At 35.7% G+C, this 17,493-nt stretch overlaps 1 protein-coding gene and 1 long non-coding RNA gene across 39 annotated transcripts in view; one reads left to right on the top strand and one right to left on the bottom strand.

Annotated features, from left to right (window-relative positions):
• WRN (WRN RecQ like helicase) overlaps positions 1-17,493 on the bottom strand; it is a 124,871-nt gene that overhangs the window by 101,233 nt on the left and 6,145 nt on the right. For 13 of the 38 annotated variants that reach the window (XM_070598552.1, XM_070598563.1, XM_070598555.1 and 10 more), the window contains exon 2: positions 1,293-1,544. The exons of 21 other annotated variants lie outside the window; for them this stretch is intronic. The gene's annotated coding sequence lies outside the window, so the exon portion shown is untranslated. Of the gene's footprint in view, positions 1-1,292; positions 1,545-2,350; positions 2,524-17,493 lie in introns of those variants that run through there. 4 more of the 38 variants (XM_070598537.1, XM_070598540.1, XM_070598535.1 and 1 more) reach the window with 2 other exon arrangements.
• LOC139080110 (uncharacterized) lies at positions 319-5,905 on the top strand. The gene is made up of 2 exons (XR_011534286.1): positions 319-1,911; positions 1,957-5,905. It is a non-coding gene; the product is annotated as an uncharacterized lncRNA (long non-coding RNA).

Consider the following 17,493-nt stretch of genomic DNA (forward strand, 5'->3'; position numbering starts at 1 on the left):
ATCAGTTAAAGGTTATTCTTGGAAGTGATCCAAGCCATTGAATAATAGAATATTTTATGTATACATTTAGCTGTTATGTTGTTGAATATGAACAACTTTGACACATCTTTTTCTAAAATCAAGTCTTTCATCATTTCATAATGGTTCATGTTGTACCATTAAAGGATCTTAAATTCCTCTTTGAAATAAATAATGTATTTTGATTTCCTTTGATTTGGACTTCCCTGGAATCATCTTGCCTATCCATCCACCACTATCTGCCACTTTTCAACCTTGATCACTTTTTTAAAGGCTGTCTTGAAACAACACACACCTGGGACTTTTGTTGTTGTTTGTTTTTCTGGTTTTTGTTTTGAATAGCCCAATTTGAACATGTCTTTCTTTCAATAGGGAAATTCATCTCATTCACAGTCAGTGTAAGAACTTGAGTTTTCCCTTTCATCTTACTTTGATTAGTATTTATCTTACTTTCTTCAGTTTCCTCTTATTCTTTTCTATTTTTTTCAGACTGGGTGAAATTATCATTCATACTCTTTTTTCCCTTTGTCAATGTTAAAATTTCACTTTTTTCCCATCCTACTATTACAGTGCTATCTAAGCAAAATAATAAAATTATACCTCCTCCCCACCCAGACCCTACATTTGCACTACCCTCTACCCAGCAAGGCAAAACTCTTAGAACGTTTTTACTTCTCCACCCTTCTAACGATGGTTTTTTGCTGATATGGTTTCAGTTACAGCCTGTCAATTTTCTTAGTATTGTTCTTCTATTTCAAGAATTCTTACTGTTTTCTAAACATTATGTTACAAATTTCATCATCCATTTAAATATAAATGTGTATATAAACTTAAACACGTATGTAAACGTATATATGGCTTACTATAGTTTCCTCTGCCCTTCATCTTACCCTATATTGCATCTCTGTTCTGACTCCACTGTTTGTTTAGAGGACTTTTTTCAACTGTTTTCTTCAGGTAGAACATGTAGATAATAAACTCTGATTCCCTGCATATGTGAAAATGTATTTTTCAAATAGATAGGAGAACAATGTGTTGGCTGAGTGAAACAATCTCTTAGCAGTTCGTAGATGTTCTCTTACAGTCTTTACCTTTTTTTTAATTGGCCCTGAGCTAATATCTGTTGCCAATCTTTTTTCTTTCTTCTTCTCTCCAAAGCACCCCCGGTACATAGCTGTACAACAAATACCTATTTGGTTATCAGCCATATTTTTCTACGACAACAATTCTATTGAGCATTTTATTTGGGGAATTATGTTTTATTCCTTTCTTACCCTCCAATTTTCCTTTTCCACAGTTTTCAGTTCTTTTGTTAATACATTTCCTGTTGAATCCACTGATAACACTTATCAGGACTTTAAGTTCTTTTTTGTTTAGAAATTATTTTTTATCAAGGGTGACACTATTCAGCTTATTGAGTTTGTAACTGCTGATTTTCCTCACATCCGTGATGATTCTTGATTGTCCACTTCATTTATCAATGAAGGTCTACCCCAGGAGCTGACAACATTTTCTAGTTCACGGCACTGTCAGAAAATGAAAATATTTTTATGGCATACTGGGAAGGGGATCGGCAAGTGTGAATATAAAATTTTGTAAAACTTTTATAACTTCTTTATAAAATTAAAATTTTCAAACCTTTTAAATAAAGTTGAAGTTGTTTAGACGCACATGACTGTTTTGTGTCAGGTTTATGTCTAAAATGGCTACACACGACTCCCGAGACCTTTTAACAACATTTTCTTAACGCAGTAACCATCACAAGGAAGCTTTGTTAGCACAAGTGACAGCAAACGGCAAAAGAGGAGGCTTCGCTCCAAGGCACTGAAAACTCCTTTTTCACCATTAGCCAGCATTCCAATAATTCAATCTTTTTAAAATTGTGCCTCAAAGGTGCTAAAATTCTTTAAATCTAATAGCTCCTCCTTTTCTTCAAAGGTGCTAAAATTCTTTAAATCTAATAGCTCCTCCTTTTCTTCTACTGAGAGATGTGCTAATTTCTTTTGATGATGTAAATAAGCATTCAAAACGAATTTTTTATATCAAGCATTTCAATATCATGCTAGAGCTCTGTCTCAGCACACGGTGACTCTGTCCTACTAGTATTAACTCTTCTTTAGGATTCAAATAACACCAATTACACATCACTTCTAAAACTATTTTAACTTCACTCTCCAAAACCAAAATTTTACTCTGAATCCATAAATTTTGTCAGTACACGGTTAATATATTTTCCGTATGATCATCGCACTTTTGATTAAGCTCATTCAAGTGCTCAAAATGTCAATTAAGAATACCATTTTTTGAAGCCAATAACTACACCTCAACAAACCTGTAAGAATTATTCACATAGAATAATTTGAAATTTTCCTTTTAGCTCATAAATCTTCCACTGGACCATCAACACTCTTCAGTAATGAAACGGCTCATCACATTTCTTCACCTAAAGCTAAAAAGAAGGCACTGTAGAGGCTTGGATTTCACTAGGTTCACCATTTTTATGACATCATTTAATGTGGAATTCAGAACTACAGGCAAATTTTAATAAACAAGAGCTTCTCTGTGAATAAGACAACACAGTACTTGGCATATCAGGCTTTTTTATATATATTGAACTTAACGTAAAGCCTTTACACCCTCCTGTTATTACCAGTCCCAAACTTCCACTGTTTCCATAATATCTTATATGTTTCAAATTATTCATTGTTTACTTTGCATACTTCATCCCCAGTTGGTTTTGGAACTTCTTTGCCAAGCAGTAAGTCCCTTCTCGGTGTTTTTCTTCAAGGATTCTACACAGCCTCCTAAGTGAGGACGAGTACCAGTATTTACGGATTCATATCTGCCATGAACACCTTTTTCATTGAGTCTTCTGTATTAGTGTTCTGTCTTTAACAAATTCGCAACATATCTTCTAACAGAATAGTCGAAAACGGCAACTTTTCCATCCACTTCCTTTGCCTCGCTGGTCCCAAACATACTGTTCCACACAGGCAGGAAAAAAGAGCTGATTTGGTAAAATAGTGAGATATCTGGGCTTCATTAGTTGTGTGATCCTGTAACCAGTTTCTTGAACTCAATCTGATGATCACTTGTATCAATCTCTTAAAAGAACTTTGTTCTTATTTTGTGCTCAAAGATACTTTCAAAAGTTCAAATCTTTTTTTAGTAAAATAGATGCTTTTGAAAAGGTACCAGAGTATTTTGTTTGACACCCCTATTTCATTTGATTTAGGCTGAAAAATGAAGAACTATGGGAATATCACATTCTATTCTGAGATAATCTTTATTGACTAATTATTGATTAAATATTTACTATTATGTTAACTCAAGAATCAGACTACTTTCCAGCTTTAATCACTAAATTAGACATTATAGTGGGAAAGTAAATATCTGTAGAAATTAAATCTATTTGAATATAAAGTACTTAAAATACTGTAGGTCTTTAATTCCGTGGGAAAAGTTTTTTGTGAATTTTGAGCTTGTCCGAATTCTTATATGAATATTTTTTAACAAATCTTATCCAAAAAAATTTTTTAATTAAGAAGACTAAATAAAAACTGAGTGTAGTGAAATATTTATTTTCATTGAGTTTAATAATAAAAAAATTTAAAGTTAACAAATACACTTCCAGGTAATCAAAAATATCTTTTAAATGAGTTTCTGAAGTTATGAAGGCCTATATTTCCCTTATTGAATCAACTGAATTGCATATGTTCAATTATTAATTATTTTTAGATAAAAGCACTAGTTAAATGCTAAAAACAAATGTACTATGAAATTCTATTAAAATCAAGGTTTGACAAATTGTCACATCAAAAGCCCATAATAAATAATAATTAAAAATTAAATAACAAGAAAATTAACAAAATTAATTGTATTCTATTAGAAAAAACTAAATATCATGAAATAATCATTAGCTAACAATCATGATCTTTTCTACGTTAGCAGTAAAATTACGAAAACTAAGACAAACAAAATTGAAAGCATTTTATGTACACGAACACACCTATCTTTCCCAATGATTAAATAACATACATAGACACAATTAAAGTAATAATTAGATAGGAAATTATTTAACAGGAAAGTCAGGAGCAAGTACTACCTGATTCAGCCATAAAATAACTCTTTCTGACCATGTTTATTATGCACAGCCACGCATGTTCTGAACTCAAGTAGTTTACAAAAGGATCCTCTTCATGAAGGAAGTTCAAATATAATTTCACCTATTATAAATCTTTGAATGTTTTATTAAATGCTTTATACATTTGAAAACTATAAAAAACATGCAGCCATCAAAACCTTGCATTACCTATAACCCATAGCACTACGCTGCAGCCCAAACTGGAAACCACTAACTCTGCCGCAGCTAACTCTTACCAATAGTCACCAGGCGCCCAGTGTCGCCAGACTTCCCAATTTTTCAAAAGAAGACAAAGAATTGGATGTTACAATGCAATCTTCCACTTGATATCAATTTCCAAGACCACTCTGCAGGCCAAAATTTGGCCTGAAGCCCTCTCAGTTTACAACCTCTGCTGCAAACAGATCGATACTAGCAGCTGGTGTGGGCGTCCCCAGGAATTTTAAAAGTCAATACCCTTTCACCAATCATTCTTTGAGTGAAATACTTGGGTTCATTTTTGTAGCTACTCTACAGAATGACTGGTGGCAAAAGAGCAGGAATATGCTAACAAATGGAGCTCCCTGAAGAGGCACACACAGGACACAGGGTGGTGGGCGGGAGCACCTGCTTAATTAGCGGAGTAAGAAGTGAATTATCCTAAGGATGGAGCAATTCTCCTTTTCACCCCCATGTCTGAGTCTACTGTACCAACTCACACTGGCCTGCAGCATTACTCCGCTTTTCTCTGTGGCATCAAAAATCACGCTGGGAGCGCCCACAGAAAGTCATTCACTTGCCTGTGCTGCAGAATCATGAGAAAACCTATGAACCCAGAGTGGGTGGGGCACTGGCCCAGTTCTTCCAACCCATCAACTACGAGTATCAAACATATGCTTTCACAGTCAGATTATTAAAAGGACTTGTTTGATGGTCTAGTGTGAAAATTAATGTGTCTAACCAGAGCCTAGGAAGAGAAGCCATCTTCTCTTCATGAAGGCAGTCTAAGGATTTTCACGCAATATCAAAATTTCCCTCAAAATACTTCTTCAGGTTTCAAACCACTTTACACATAGTTTCATTTTTAAGAATTAATCTTACAAAAATAATCAGCATTCATGGGGCCAGCTCAGTGGCATAGTGGTTAAGTTTGCATGCTCTGCTTCAGTGGCCTGGGTTTTGCAGGTTTGGATCCCAGGCACGGACCTACACGTCACTCATCAAGCCATGCTGGGGCAGCATCCTACATACAAAACAGAGGAAGAGTGGCAACAGAAGTTACCTCAGAGCCAATCTTCCTCAACAAAAAAACAAAAACAAAACACAGCATTCCTCAGAAAGATTTATATACAAGGATAGTCATCCTTCTTATGTATAATAGTATTTAAAATATTATATAATGCAACATATAATATTTATAATAATAAATAGTTGAAAACAGCTTACATATCCAACAATGGAAAAATGATTAAATAATAAATTATGGTACAGACATAAAATAGAACACTATGCAGTCATTAAAAACACGTTCTTATAATTTATCAAGTGAAAAAAGCAGGTGAGACTCTAATTTTATAAAATAAATGTGTGTGTATTTGTGTATGTGTGTATACATATATACATATTAGATATTTTTAAAGGTCGGGCATAATGTATACCAAAATATTAGTGGTTATCCCATGACTGCAGATAGTTTTTTAAATTTTTTTCTTTATACTTTTCTAGATGTTCCAAATGTTCTATAAGAACATGTGTTACTTTTAGCCATCAAGAGGGAAAATATGCCAATAAAAGAGGGAGAGTTTTATTTAAATGAACAATCAAGGCTATATTTTTTTATACTATAGAACAGGAAGAGTCAGCAAACTTTTTCTCTAAAGGGTCAGACAGCAAATATTCTGGGCTTCACGGGCAGATTGTCTCTGTCACAACTACTGAGGTCTGCCGTTGTGACACAAATGCCATAAACAATAAAGAAGCACGGCTATGCTCCAATAAAACTTTATAGATGATAAAATCTGAATTTATACAAATCTCAGGAAATATTCTTATTTTTTTCAGCCACTTAAGAACGTAAAAACCATTTCACTCACAGTACAAAAACAAGCAGTAAGTCAAATGCATCCCGCCAGCCAGTTTGCCAACTCCTGCCATAGAACACAGACAAAATGCTCTAAGACTAGAAAATGTCCAATGCTGCTATTAACAACTGTAGCTATTTATTAATCACCATGATACAGTGATAAAATACCTAAGAATGACACTTCTTGGTAAAGTCTTTTTGATAAATTAATTGCAAAATGGACCTCCTGACAGGTAAATGAGTAGGCTTATTATAGGGTTAGGGTTAGTAACATTAGCTAATTAAATGTTAAGAGATTATCTGCCAAAATTATGAATTATGTTTTGAGAGAAATTCATCTTAAGTGATTTTATTTGATAGCAATTAGATAGTAGGACAAGCTGTCTACTGAAGCCACTTCTAGTTCATGTCAATAAAAATCACACCAATAAATCTAGGAAAATTAAGAGTAACTGCATTCCACGTTAGCTAAGAAGGAATAACTTTTTAACTATAACAACCAACAAATCTAGGAAAATTAAGAGTAACTGCATTCCACGTTAGCTAAGAAGGAATAACTTTTTAACTACCCAGCTTCTAAACCACACTCTACTCTACTCTGGCAGAGTAGAAATTCATCTCAAGAGTACATTTTTCCACTTAGAATGGTGTCATCTTCTAGAATGGACAGACATAACACCAGTCTCATAGAAAGGAGGGTTTCAGTGGATTAGCTCAGAGATTTCTTTGTTCCAAAAACCTCTCAGTAAGGTAAGGAAATTAATACCTACTGTTACCATGGTAACTGACTTGCCTAATTGCTTGAGGGCTAAACTGAATAAAGTATCCCAACCTTTTTGACAAGCATAAAAAAAAAAAAAAAAAAAACCACTTTTAAGTTAAATGGCACATACAGATAAACATTTCAAGTCCAGGAACAAATTGTTAATAAGTAGTTCAATGTTCAACTCTAAGAGGCAATTATGTTGTTTAATGTGGACAAATCTGTACTTACCTAAAATGGTTCAATCCTATTTTTGTTCAAAATATGCAAAGGCTAATCTGATGAAATACAGCTTTATAAATTCTGATTATTTAATCAAAAATACAACAATTTTTACAAAGACTCTGAAATTTGCTAACAAAATGTCATAAAAGAGTAGTCATGGTACATAAACTATAATTTCAATTAGTCTCTCTGAGCATTTATGGAAATGTTAGAAATACCCATTGAATTTCAGAATATTTTCACATATTCACAATGTTTCTCCGGGGAAGACAGCTTAATAATCATCAATGAGCACAAGGGAAAACTAATAACAAAGGCTAGCTGATTCTGCAAAAGTTAGCAGACTGCTCTAGTATTAAAAACTATACTATGAAGAAGCAGGGAAGTACAGGAGAAAGAAGTCTGGACTTGGCGTCAAAAAACCTAGGCTCCACGGGGCTGGCCCCGTGGCCGAGTGGTTAAGTTCGCGCGCTCCGCTGCAGGCGGCCCAGTGTTTCGTTGGTTCGAATCCTGGGTGCGGACATGGCACTGCTCATTAAACCATGCTGAGGCAGCGTCCCACATGCCACAACTAGAAGGACCCACAACAAAGAATATACAACTATGTACTGGGGGGCTTTGGGGAGAAAAAGGAAAAAATAAAATCTTTAAAAAAAAAAAAAAAAACCTAGGCTCCAATGTTGCTTTGTGTCAAGAAAAATTATCCAAAACTTAGAAGTAAGACAAAGAGAGGGCAGTATGTCCTTTCAATGTCATATAGGAGCATAAGCCCTCCCAAAGATTATGTCATTAGGGAACATACCTTCATTTGACTCATTGTTCACTATTGTTTAAAAACTCAGACTCTATGAAGCTACACGTTAACTTGCAAACTTTTGCCTAGTAAAGATGCAACTGAATTCTGTCCAGTAGAAAAGATCATCTCAAAGCCTATGGTTTTTATTGCCTTGTAGGACAGCTTTGCATCTAACCTAGCAATCTCATCCCAAAGTTCTTTCTCCAACGTCTATATGTGATGGTCAGTTTTATGTGTCAACTTGACTAGGCTAAAGAATACTACTAGCCCAGAGCTGGCAAACTTTTATTTCTGGGTGTGTTTGGGAGGATGTTTCCAGAGGAGCATTTGAATAGGTAGACTGAGTAAAGAAGATTGCCCTCACCAAAGCGGGTGGGCACCATCCAATCTGTCGCGGGCCTGAAGGAACAAAAAGGCAGAGGAAGGGCAGATGTGCTCTCTGCTTGAGCTGGGACATTCATCTGCTCCTGACCTCACACATCAGCAGTCCTGGTTCTCGGGCCTTCAGACTCAGACTGGGACTTACCACACTGGTCCCTGATTCTTGGGCCATCAGATAGACTGGGTCTTACACCATTGGTTCCTCTGGTTCTCAGGCCTTCACGTTTGGAGCAGAACTACGACATCACTGGCTTTCCTGGGCCTCTAGCTTGCTGACGGCAGATCTCAGAACTCCTCAGCCTCCACCATCATATGAGCCAATCCTTCACAATAAATCTCTTTCCATATATCTATATATATCTCATTGGCTCTGTTTTTCTGGGGAATCTTGACTAATACAATGTGTAATCTTTATTCCTCTTTGAACCAACTTTATCTCCTGTTGGCTCCCTCATTAAAGAAATGAATAAATGTGACATGTTCATTCTGTATTTGTATGAGAACCGGTCTTCAATTTTTTGGAAAATTATGCTTTGATACTTGGCCACTTAGCATCCATGTGACCTTGCATAAGTCATTTTACTTTTCTAAGTTTTCATTTCCTTGTTTGTAAAGTGAGATTATTATATATTATCATTATGTATTCTATTACTCGCCTTAATATATTGACTATTATTCTATATTATATTAATTGCCTTACTGACCACAGGGTTGATGTGAAGATGAACAGTGATAAACACAATGCCACATCTTCTAAACTGCAGCTGTACTTGAGTTGGTACATTGATAGGAGTGGTGAAAGATCCTTTACTGCTCTTATACCTCATTCCCCCTACTGTATACTGAGAGGGATCCAGAATCTACAGGTGCAAATAGAGATACCAAACCCAAACAGACTACACAGAGTATACCAACTTACCAAAAGTTAATTAAGCACTGCAGCACTTCATAGGTAGAATGTTCTTTCAAATGATACAGTCAAACAGAAAAGAGAAAATGGATTCATTTACACAAGAAGACTTCATTCTTACCCATCGGACCTGACTCAAGGAGTAAACTGAATTTTAATATTTTAATATGCATCTATTTTCTTTCTCTTTACACTAAGCAAACTATATTTAGGAGGTTTCCAACTATAATCTAAATTACAATAGTAATACTTGTATACTCATCTAACTTCTCATGTGTGTCGAAAGGAATAAAGAAAATTTCAAGGACTGATAAATTATAAGACTGAATTAATAAGTGTTTTCAAATAACCTAACACAGAGAGCTTATAAAACCAAAGCAGCTTAAATGCTTCAGCAATTCAATTTGGTTATCAATGCCCTAATTTTGCTTAGACTCTTAGGGTTTCACCTATACAATTACGTTATTTTCACTAAGAGAGGCAGCTTCCAGTTAAAAAAGCCTTTCAAATTTAATCCACAGTGCAATGAACTTTAAAAACTTAGGGTTTGATATCTTTTCATTTATTTTTTTCCAGTTTTATGGAGATATTACTGACATACATCACTATATGAGTTTCAGGTGTATAGCATAAAGGTGTGACTTACATATATTATGAAAGGATTACCACAAATAAATTCAGTTAACATCCATCATCTCATATAGATACAATAAAAAGAAATGGGAAAAAAATTTTTTTCTCCTTATAATGAGAACACTTAGGATTTACTCTCTTAACAAATTTTATATACACTATATAGCAGTGGAACTATACGCATCATGTTGTACATTACATCCCTAGTACTTATCATAACTGGAAGGTTGTACCTTTTGACCACCGTCCTCCAATTCTCCTTCCCCCAATCCCCACTCTCCAGCCCTTCCTCTAGTAACCACAAATCTGATCTCTTTTTCTATGAGTTTGGGTTGTTTTTTTTTTTTTTAGATTCTGCTAAAGATCACACAGTACCTGTCTTTCTCCGCCTGACTTATTTGACTTAGCATAACGCCCTCAAGGTCCACCCACGTTGTCCATCCGAATAGCAGGATTTCCCCAGGTTTTTTATGGATGAATAACATTCCATTGTATATATAAACCACAACTTCTTTATCCATTTACCCATTGATGGACACAGCTTGTTTCCATGTCTTAGCTGTTGTAAATAAACCTGCTATGAACATGAGGGTGCAGATATCTTTTAACTTATTATATTACATATTTTCTGAAAATGTAACCTCACCCTTTGAGTGTTTCTATACTTACCAATATACTAGCAACTAGTTTATATATATACATACATATATACACACACACATATATACATACACAATCTATAATTTATTGTAAAAGATATAATTTACAAGGCAATCTCTTGTATTGTTTTTGAGAATTCCTTTCTACTTTTCTATGCAATAATAGAAATAGGAGGGGATGGGATGGAAGAAAACAAAGAGAAACCAAAGAATCCATGACAAAGCCTTCATTAAATTCCCTAATTAAAGAGGCTTTCAGGACTTCCATTATGCTATTGCTAGATTTCTGCTAATCTAAATTCCCCTTCAAATAACTCAAGCAAGCAAACTAGACAAGCTAAATAAGACCACCTATTAGCATTGGTTTGGCTACAGTTAAGTCGCTGCAATTTTAAAAAGTAATAGGATGAATTTTTCCTCGTGAAAACTATTTCTTTATAGGTATCTACCAGATTTTCATAACTGTCAAATATTATATAGTAATTTTTATATAATAAAAATTACATAAAAAGCATTCTGTATTAATAAAGTCAATTGAAGTAAAGTGTAAATGGAACCAATCAAATAAATACAATAAAATGCCATTAAAATGCTAGCAACAAGGGAAAAGGATAAAAGCCTTTCTAAGCTGCGTCATGGTGAGAGGCCACACTGTCCATAAACCAGGAACAAAACTTGACCTGAACTGAATCCACGGCACAGTGAAGTGCTTTATAACTGAATTTCATTATCCAACTGAATAATTCATTATTTTTAATGAATTTCCTCTGTTCTGTAAGTAGCTATAGCCAGTCAGCTGAAATCAAACATTATAAAACGGGAAACTGCAGAGAAAGTTTTCAAGTAAGTCAATTTAAAACTTGCTTAGGTTGCCTATTTTTCCTTTTATATTTATTACTATTACTTCATGTGGTCTGAGATGAAACTTTATGGGACCCATTATCAAGTGGACATTGAGGGTTGCCTACCCAGCATCCATTCCACCCTGCACCCTTTCTACGGTACCATAAATTTAATTAAGATAATGACCAGTTACCCACAAAGCCAATGTGCTTCAGGGAAGCTGCCGCCACTCCCAGCTCCCATGGTAAACCCAACTGATCTAAAGGTAACCCTATTCCCCTCGCCACAATGAGGATTCAGAAATTCAGGCCCGGATTTGGTTTAAGAATAAAATCTATGACAATTCAGGCCAATAAGGCACAAGAGGAGGTGTTTAGGAAGGTTTCTGAGAATAACACTGTCTTGTTCTAGTAACAAGGCTACCAGAAGAGATGCCCTCTATTTGAGAACGTAAACCTGGGCCTTCTACAGCCACTTTGCCACCATGAAGGACGTCAGCTAGAGGACAAAGCCGATTTAGGGACAAAGCCAACACACAGAAGGCAAAAACGAGAAATGGAGCCACAGTCAATGGATTAAAGCAGTGTTCAAGTCAGCCTAGCCACCTTCAAGTTACATTTTAATAATAAATTTCCTTATTTTTTAGGCCTATTTAAATCAAGATTTCTGTACATATGTTCTAACTAACAGACAAAAACCATTGAAAACAAAATTATGTGGTCAATCTTTGTCTTTCTTTAATCTCTTATCTTAAATAAAAGTAAATTATAAGGAGAAACAAAATAGCCAAAGAAAGTATACAATACCAAAAGTTTCGAACGTCATATATTTAGTTACAAAACTTTTTAAAAATCAGAATAAGAATCAAAACAACATTAAATAGCAATTTAACAAAAAATTATAACTTAACTAAATGGGAGTGATGTTTAACTTTAGGATGCAAAGCTCTGTGTTGGGTTGAAATTCAGCAATGCCAGGTAGAAAGAAAAATGCATAAATTTTACAATAAGACAAATTTAAGTGTGGGAAGAAGAGTTAAAGATAAAAATGGAAACTAGGTGAAAAAGAAACTAGAAAATTAATATACAATTCTAAAAGCAATCAGGGGCCGGCACGGTGGCATGGTGGTTAAGTTCACATGCTCCACTTTGGCGGTCTGGGGGTCGCAGGTTCAGATCCTGGGCGCGGACCTAGACTACTTGTCAAGCCACACTGTGGCGGCACCCCACATAAAAGGGAGGAAGATTGGCACAGATTTTAGCTCAGCAACAATCTTCCTCAAGTAAAAAGAGTAAGACTGGCAACAGATGTTAGCTCAGGGCCAATCTTCCTCACAAAAATAAATAAATTAAATAAATAAATGTAACCATAATCTGAACAGACATTTTTCTAAAGATATAGAGATGGCCACAAGGCACATGAAAAGATGTTCAACATCACTAATTATCAGGGAAATGCAAATCAAAACCACAATGAAATATCACCTCATGCCCATCAGAATGGCGATTACTGAAAAACAAGAAATAAGTGTTGTAGAGGACGTGGAGGAAAAGGAACGCTCGTACACTGCTAGTGGGAATGTAAATTGGTGCAGCCACTATGGAAAATATGGAGATTCCCAAAAAAATTAAAAATAGAACTACCATATGATCCAGCTACTTCACTTCTGGGTATTTATCCAAAAAACACTAATTTGAAAAAATATATGCACCCCATGTTCACTGCTGCATTATTCACAATAGCCAGGACTTGGAAACAATCTAAGTGCCCACTAACGAATGGATAAAGAAGATGTGACATACACACACACACACACACACACACACACACACAATAGAATACTACTTAGCCATAAAAAAGATGAAATCTTGCCATTTACAACAACGTGGATGGACCTTGAGGGTATTATACTAACTAAGCAAAATAAGACAGACAGAAAAAGACAAATACTGTATGATTTCACTCATATGCGGAACATAGATACAGAGAACAGATTAGTGGTTACCAGGAGGGAATGCAGGTGGAGAGACAGTGAAAGAGGTAAAAGGGCACATGTGTACAGTGAGAGACGGCAACACAACTTTTGATGGGGAACACGATGTAGTCTATATAGAAGGCGAAATATAACGATGTACAACTGAAATTTATACAGTGTTATAAATCAATGTTACCTAAATAAATAATTAAATAAATAAAAGCAACCATAAATTTGCCCAATGCAAAATCTTTGCCAAATCTTTCATAAGAACTTCAAATACAGGCTAAAACGAATAAAAGGAAAAATCAGCAATGTGAGGGTTGTACACCTCCTAGAAGACAAAAGTTATCTTCCAGGCCAATTCTCTTTCCACCATACTTCGGTGCTTTCATTTTATTTATGAACAGAAAAAGGAGATCAGGTGCCGACAGGTGACATCTCATGCCACACATCAAAATTTCCAGAAACAACAAAGCTTTGCTATTTTTTCCAATGGCTTCTATTATTCCTACTACAGACTAGGAAGATCCCACACCTATCTTCTTGGCCTCAAGGAGACCTAAAGAGAGGGTGAATCTCTGCCCTCCCTTGAGGAGCTGGCCTATCAGAACAAAGGCGGAAGAGATCATAAAAATGCAGAGACAAGAACAATGGGGTCAGAAAGAAACAAAGGTTTGAAGTAGGCTCAGGAGAAAAGGTCACTGATTCCACTTATTTTGGGGAGAATGTGAAATTATTACAATTTCATATTTTCCTATGAATAAATTATTCAAAAACCATGCTCTTTCTTAATCCTCCCATATACTAAGTATTTTATCAAAAAAAGAAACAAAATCATCTTTAAAGGAGGCTGATTGCTATTACTAACCAGCTTTTACAAGAGGTAAGCTTAATTTTTATCAAAAAGCTAAAGTCTCCTAAAACAATTTTTCCCCAGTATTTCTCTGAAGTCTGGTAATCTATCTATTTGATTAAAAAGAACAAACACTCCTGAGATGACCAGATTCAAGATAAGTATACCCAAATTAAGTTTTTCTATATATGAGCAAGAATCAATTCGAAAATAATAAATTATATTTAAACTCACTAACAGCAAAAATGACAACCTACCAACAAATAAAGCTAACATAAAATATGTAAGACACATTTTAAAGACAACTAGAAAAGTTTACGAAGACATCAAAAGAGGGCTAGATAAGGCACACTGAGTTCCTGGATAGTTAGTCTCAAAACTATTAATATATTAATTAAATTAATATAATCAAGCAGCAATATCAAGAAAAAATGTCAGCAGGATTTTTCACCAAACCACACAGGTTTATATTAAAGTTCACCAGAAAGAGAAAATGCTCAAGAGCAGTAAATACTTTTTTGAAAAATAAGATCAATAAGGGAAAACTCACTCTACTAAATATGAAACAGTACAAAACAACAGTAATTAAAATAGTGCAGAATTGTATAAAAACAGAGACGTAAGTCAACAGAATAAAACATATCATGTCCAGAAATAGATCCATGTAAATACAGAAATCTGACATATAATAAAGGAGGCATTTCTAATCTTTAAGAAAGAACAAAGTATTCAATAAATGAGGACAGGGGCCGGTTCAGTGGCACAGCGATTAAGTGTGCACATTCCGCCTCGATGGCCCGGGTTCACCGGTTCGGATCCCGGGTGCGGACATGGCACCGTTTGACAAGCCATGCTGTGGCAGGCATCCCACATATAAAGTAGAGGAAGATGGGCATAGAGGTTAGCTCAGGGCCAGTCTTCCTCAGCAAAAAGAAGAGGATTGGCAGCAGTTAGCTCAGGGCTAATCTTCCTCAAAAAAATAAACAAATAAATAAGGACAAAACCGTCTATAATTCTGATATACCATTATTAGCAAATATTAAAAAGATTAATCATATAAAATATTTGCAAGAGAACAGAAACTGGTCTCACCATTTTCCAAGACATTTTGTAGAAGTTACTAACATTTTAAATTTGCATACCCTTCAAGCCAGCAACTATATCTATCCTATAGAAATACACACACATGGGGCTGGCCCCGTGGCCAAGTGGTTAAGTTCACACGCTCCGCTGCAGGCGGCCCAGTGTTTCGTTGGTTCAAATCCTGGGCGCGGACATGGCACTGCTTATCAAACCACGCTGAGGCAGCATCCCACATACCACAACTAGAAGGACCCACAACGAAGAATATACAACTATGTACCAGGGGGCTTTGGAGAGAAAAAGGAAAAAATGAAAATCTTTAAAAAAAAAAAAAAATACACAGACATATGCACAAATATATGCAAAGAATGTTCATTACATCAATCTGTAATAGCAAAAACACTAGAAGCAATTAGTAGGGTAAATAATAGCTAGAAAAACAATGACATATCCATAATACGGCATAATAACTGGTCACTAAAAGAATAAAACAGAACTATATATATTAAGATGACAAGTTCTATAACATATGTGCTAAATGAAACAGAAAAAACTAAGAGTCAGCAGTAGTTACCATTTAAATTTTAAAATATAAAATGAAATTCTGTGTATATGTAAATGCAAAGAACAATCCAGGAGGATACATATCAGTTAACAGGGGCCCGTAGAGGGAACAGAATGGAACTGAGGTCAGGTATGTAAAGGGAGAGTTTTAATATTCTACAGTTTCTTTCTCAGCAGCATATTTCTCTCTCTCCCTCTCTCTCTCTTTCCCTCCCTCCCTTCCTATGCCCTCCCTCCTGTCTACCTCTTTCTTGCAATCTGAGAGTAATATGAAGGGCCTCTGTAAATATGGAAGTCAATAGTGATTTATATTTTTCCAATTTGGGATCCTGAGTATAAACACAGCCTCACAGTTTTAGTAAAATCAAGAATGAGAGGAGCATCAAGAGGCTGATTATCTTAATACTGGGAAAGAAGAGGGTAAGAAATTCACTTAGCCCTCAGCAAAGCTTTTTGAATGGGACTGACCTCATCACCAGTACCAGAAACAAAACTCAGCTGCCTTAAGGCCAGCAGGGAAATCCCATTTCCCTTGCCACACAACTGACTCAGGGATAGGAACTATAACCCAGGTCTCAGTTCTCTGGTCTCTGTCCCTCGTCCATAATTACTAGATCAAGGTGGTCCAATCGTAACAAAGCTGAGGATTCTGGTATGGGAAGTGATACTTTTGCTCCTGTCAGATGTGAAGTAAGAAATATACAGCCACGGCAGAGGCACACAACCATCTTACAACCATACAAGAAATCACGCTGAAGGTAAAGCACCTTCACGCCTTCTTCATGGAAGAGGGCCAAGCACAGGTCAGAAAAATAGTCTGAACTTGTCTGAAGCCCACTCTATCTCAGAACCTATCAATTAAATAGGCTAATAAATACCTTTTATTGCTGAAGCCAGTTTGATCTGGTTTTTCCATTAGTTGCAACTGAAAGCATCCCTGTTGACAGGATGGGAAAAGTAAAACCTAATACCACTTTTTTTTTTTTTTTTTTTTTTTTGAGTAAGATTAGCCCTGAGCTAACATCTGCCGCCAATCCTCCTCTTTTTGCTGAGGAAGATTGGCCCTGAGCTAACATCCATGCCCATCTTCCTCTACTTTATATGTGGGACACCTGCCACAGCATGGCTTAACAAGGAGTGTGCAGGTCTGCACCCAGGATCCGAACCGGCAAACCCCCGGCCGCCAAAGCAGAATGCACAAACTTAACCGCTGCACCACTGGGCTGGCCCCCTAATACCACTTCTTGATATGATTTTTTAAAGACGCTATAAAATTCCATTTTATTTATCATAATTTATTCTCTATTGATGACAATTAGGTTGCTTGCAAATTTCATCACAAATAATGTTTAATGAACACCCTTGTGGGTATGTGTATATCTTTAGGCATTCATATTATCATTTCTATAAGATATAAAATAACTAGATATGAAATTACTAGGTCATAGAGTACTCCCACTTCTCTGCCTGCCTTCTCACCATCAAATTATTCACAGTCCTGAGAGATAAAACAAGCCAAAGAAGAAGCCTACACAGAAAACCAAGAAAAACTTCTACAAAAGCTGCATTATAATAAGCCTT

The sequence above is a fragment of the Equus przewalskii genome, chromosome 28 (genome assembly GCF_037783145.1).
Source record: "Equus przewalskii isolate Varuska chromosome 28, EquPr2, whole genome shotgun sequence".
Classification (NCBI taxonomy): domain Eukaryota; kingdom Metazoa; phylum Chordata; class Mammalia; order Perissodactyla; family Equidae; genus Equus; species Equus przewalskii.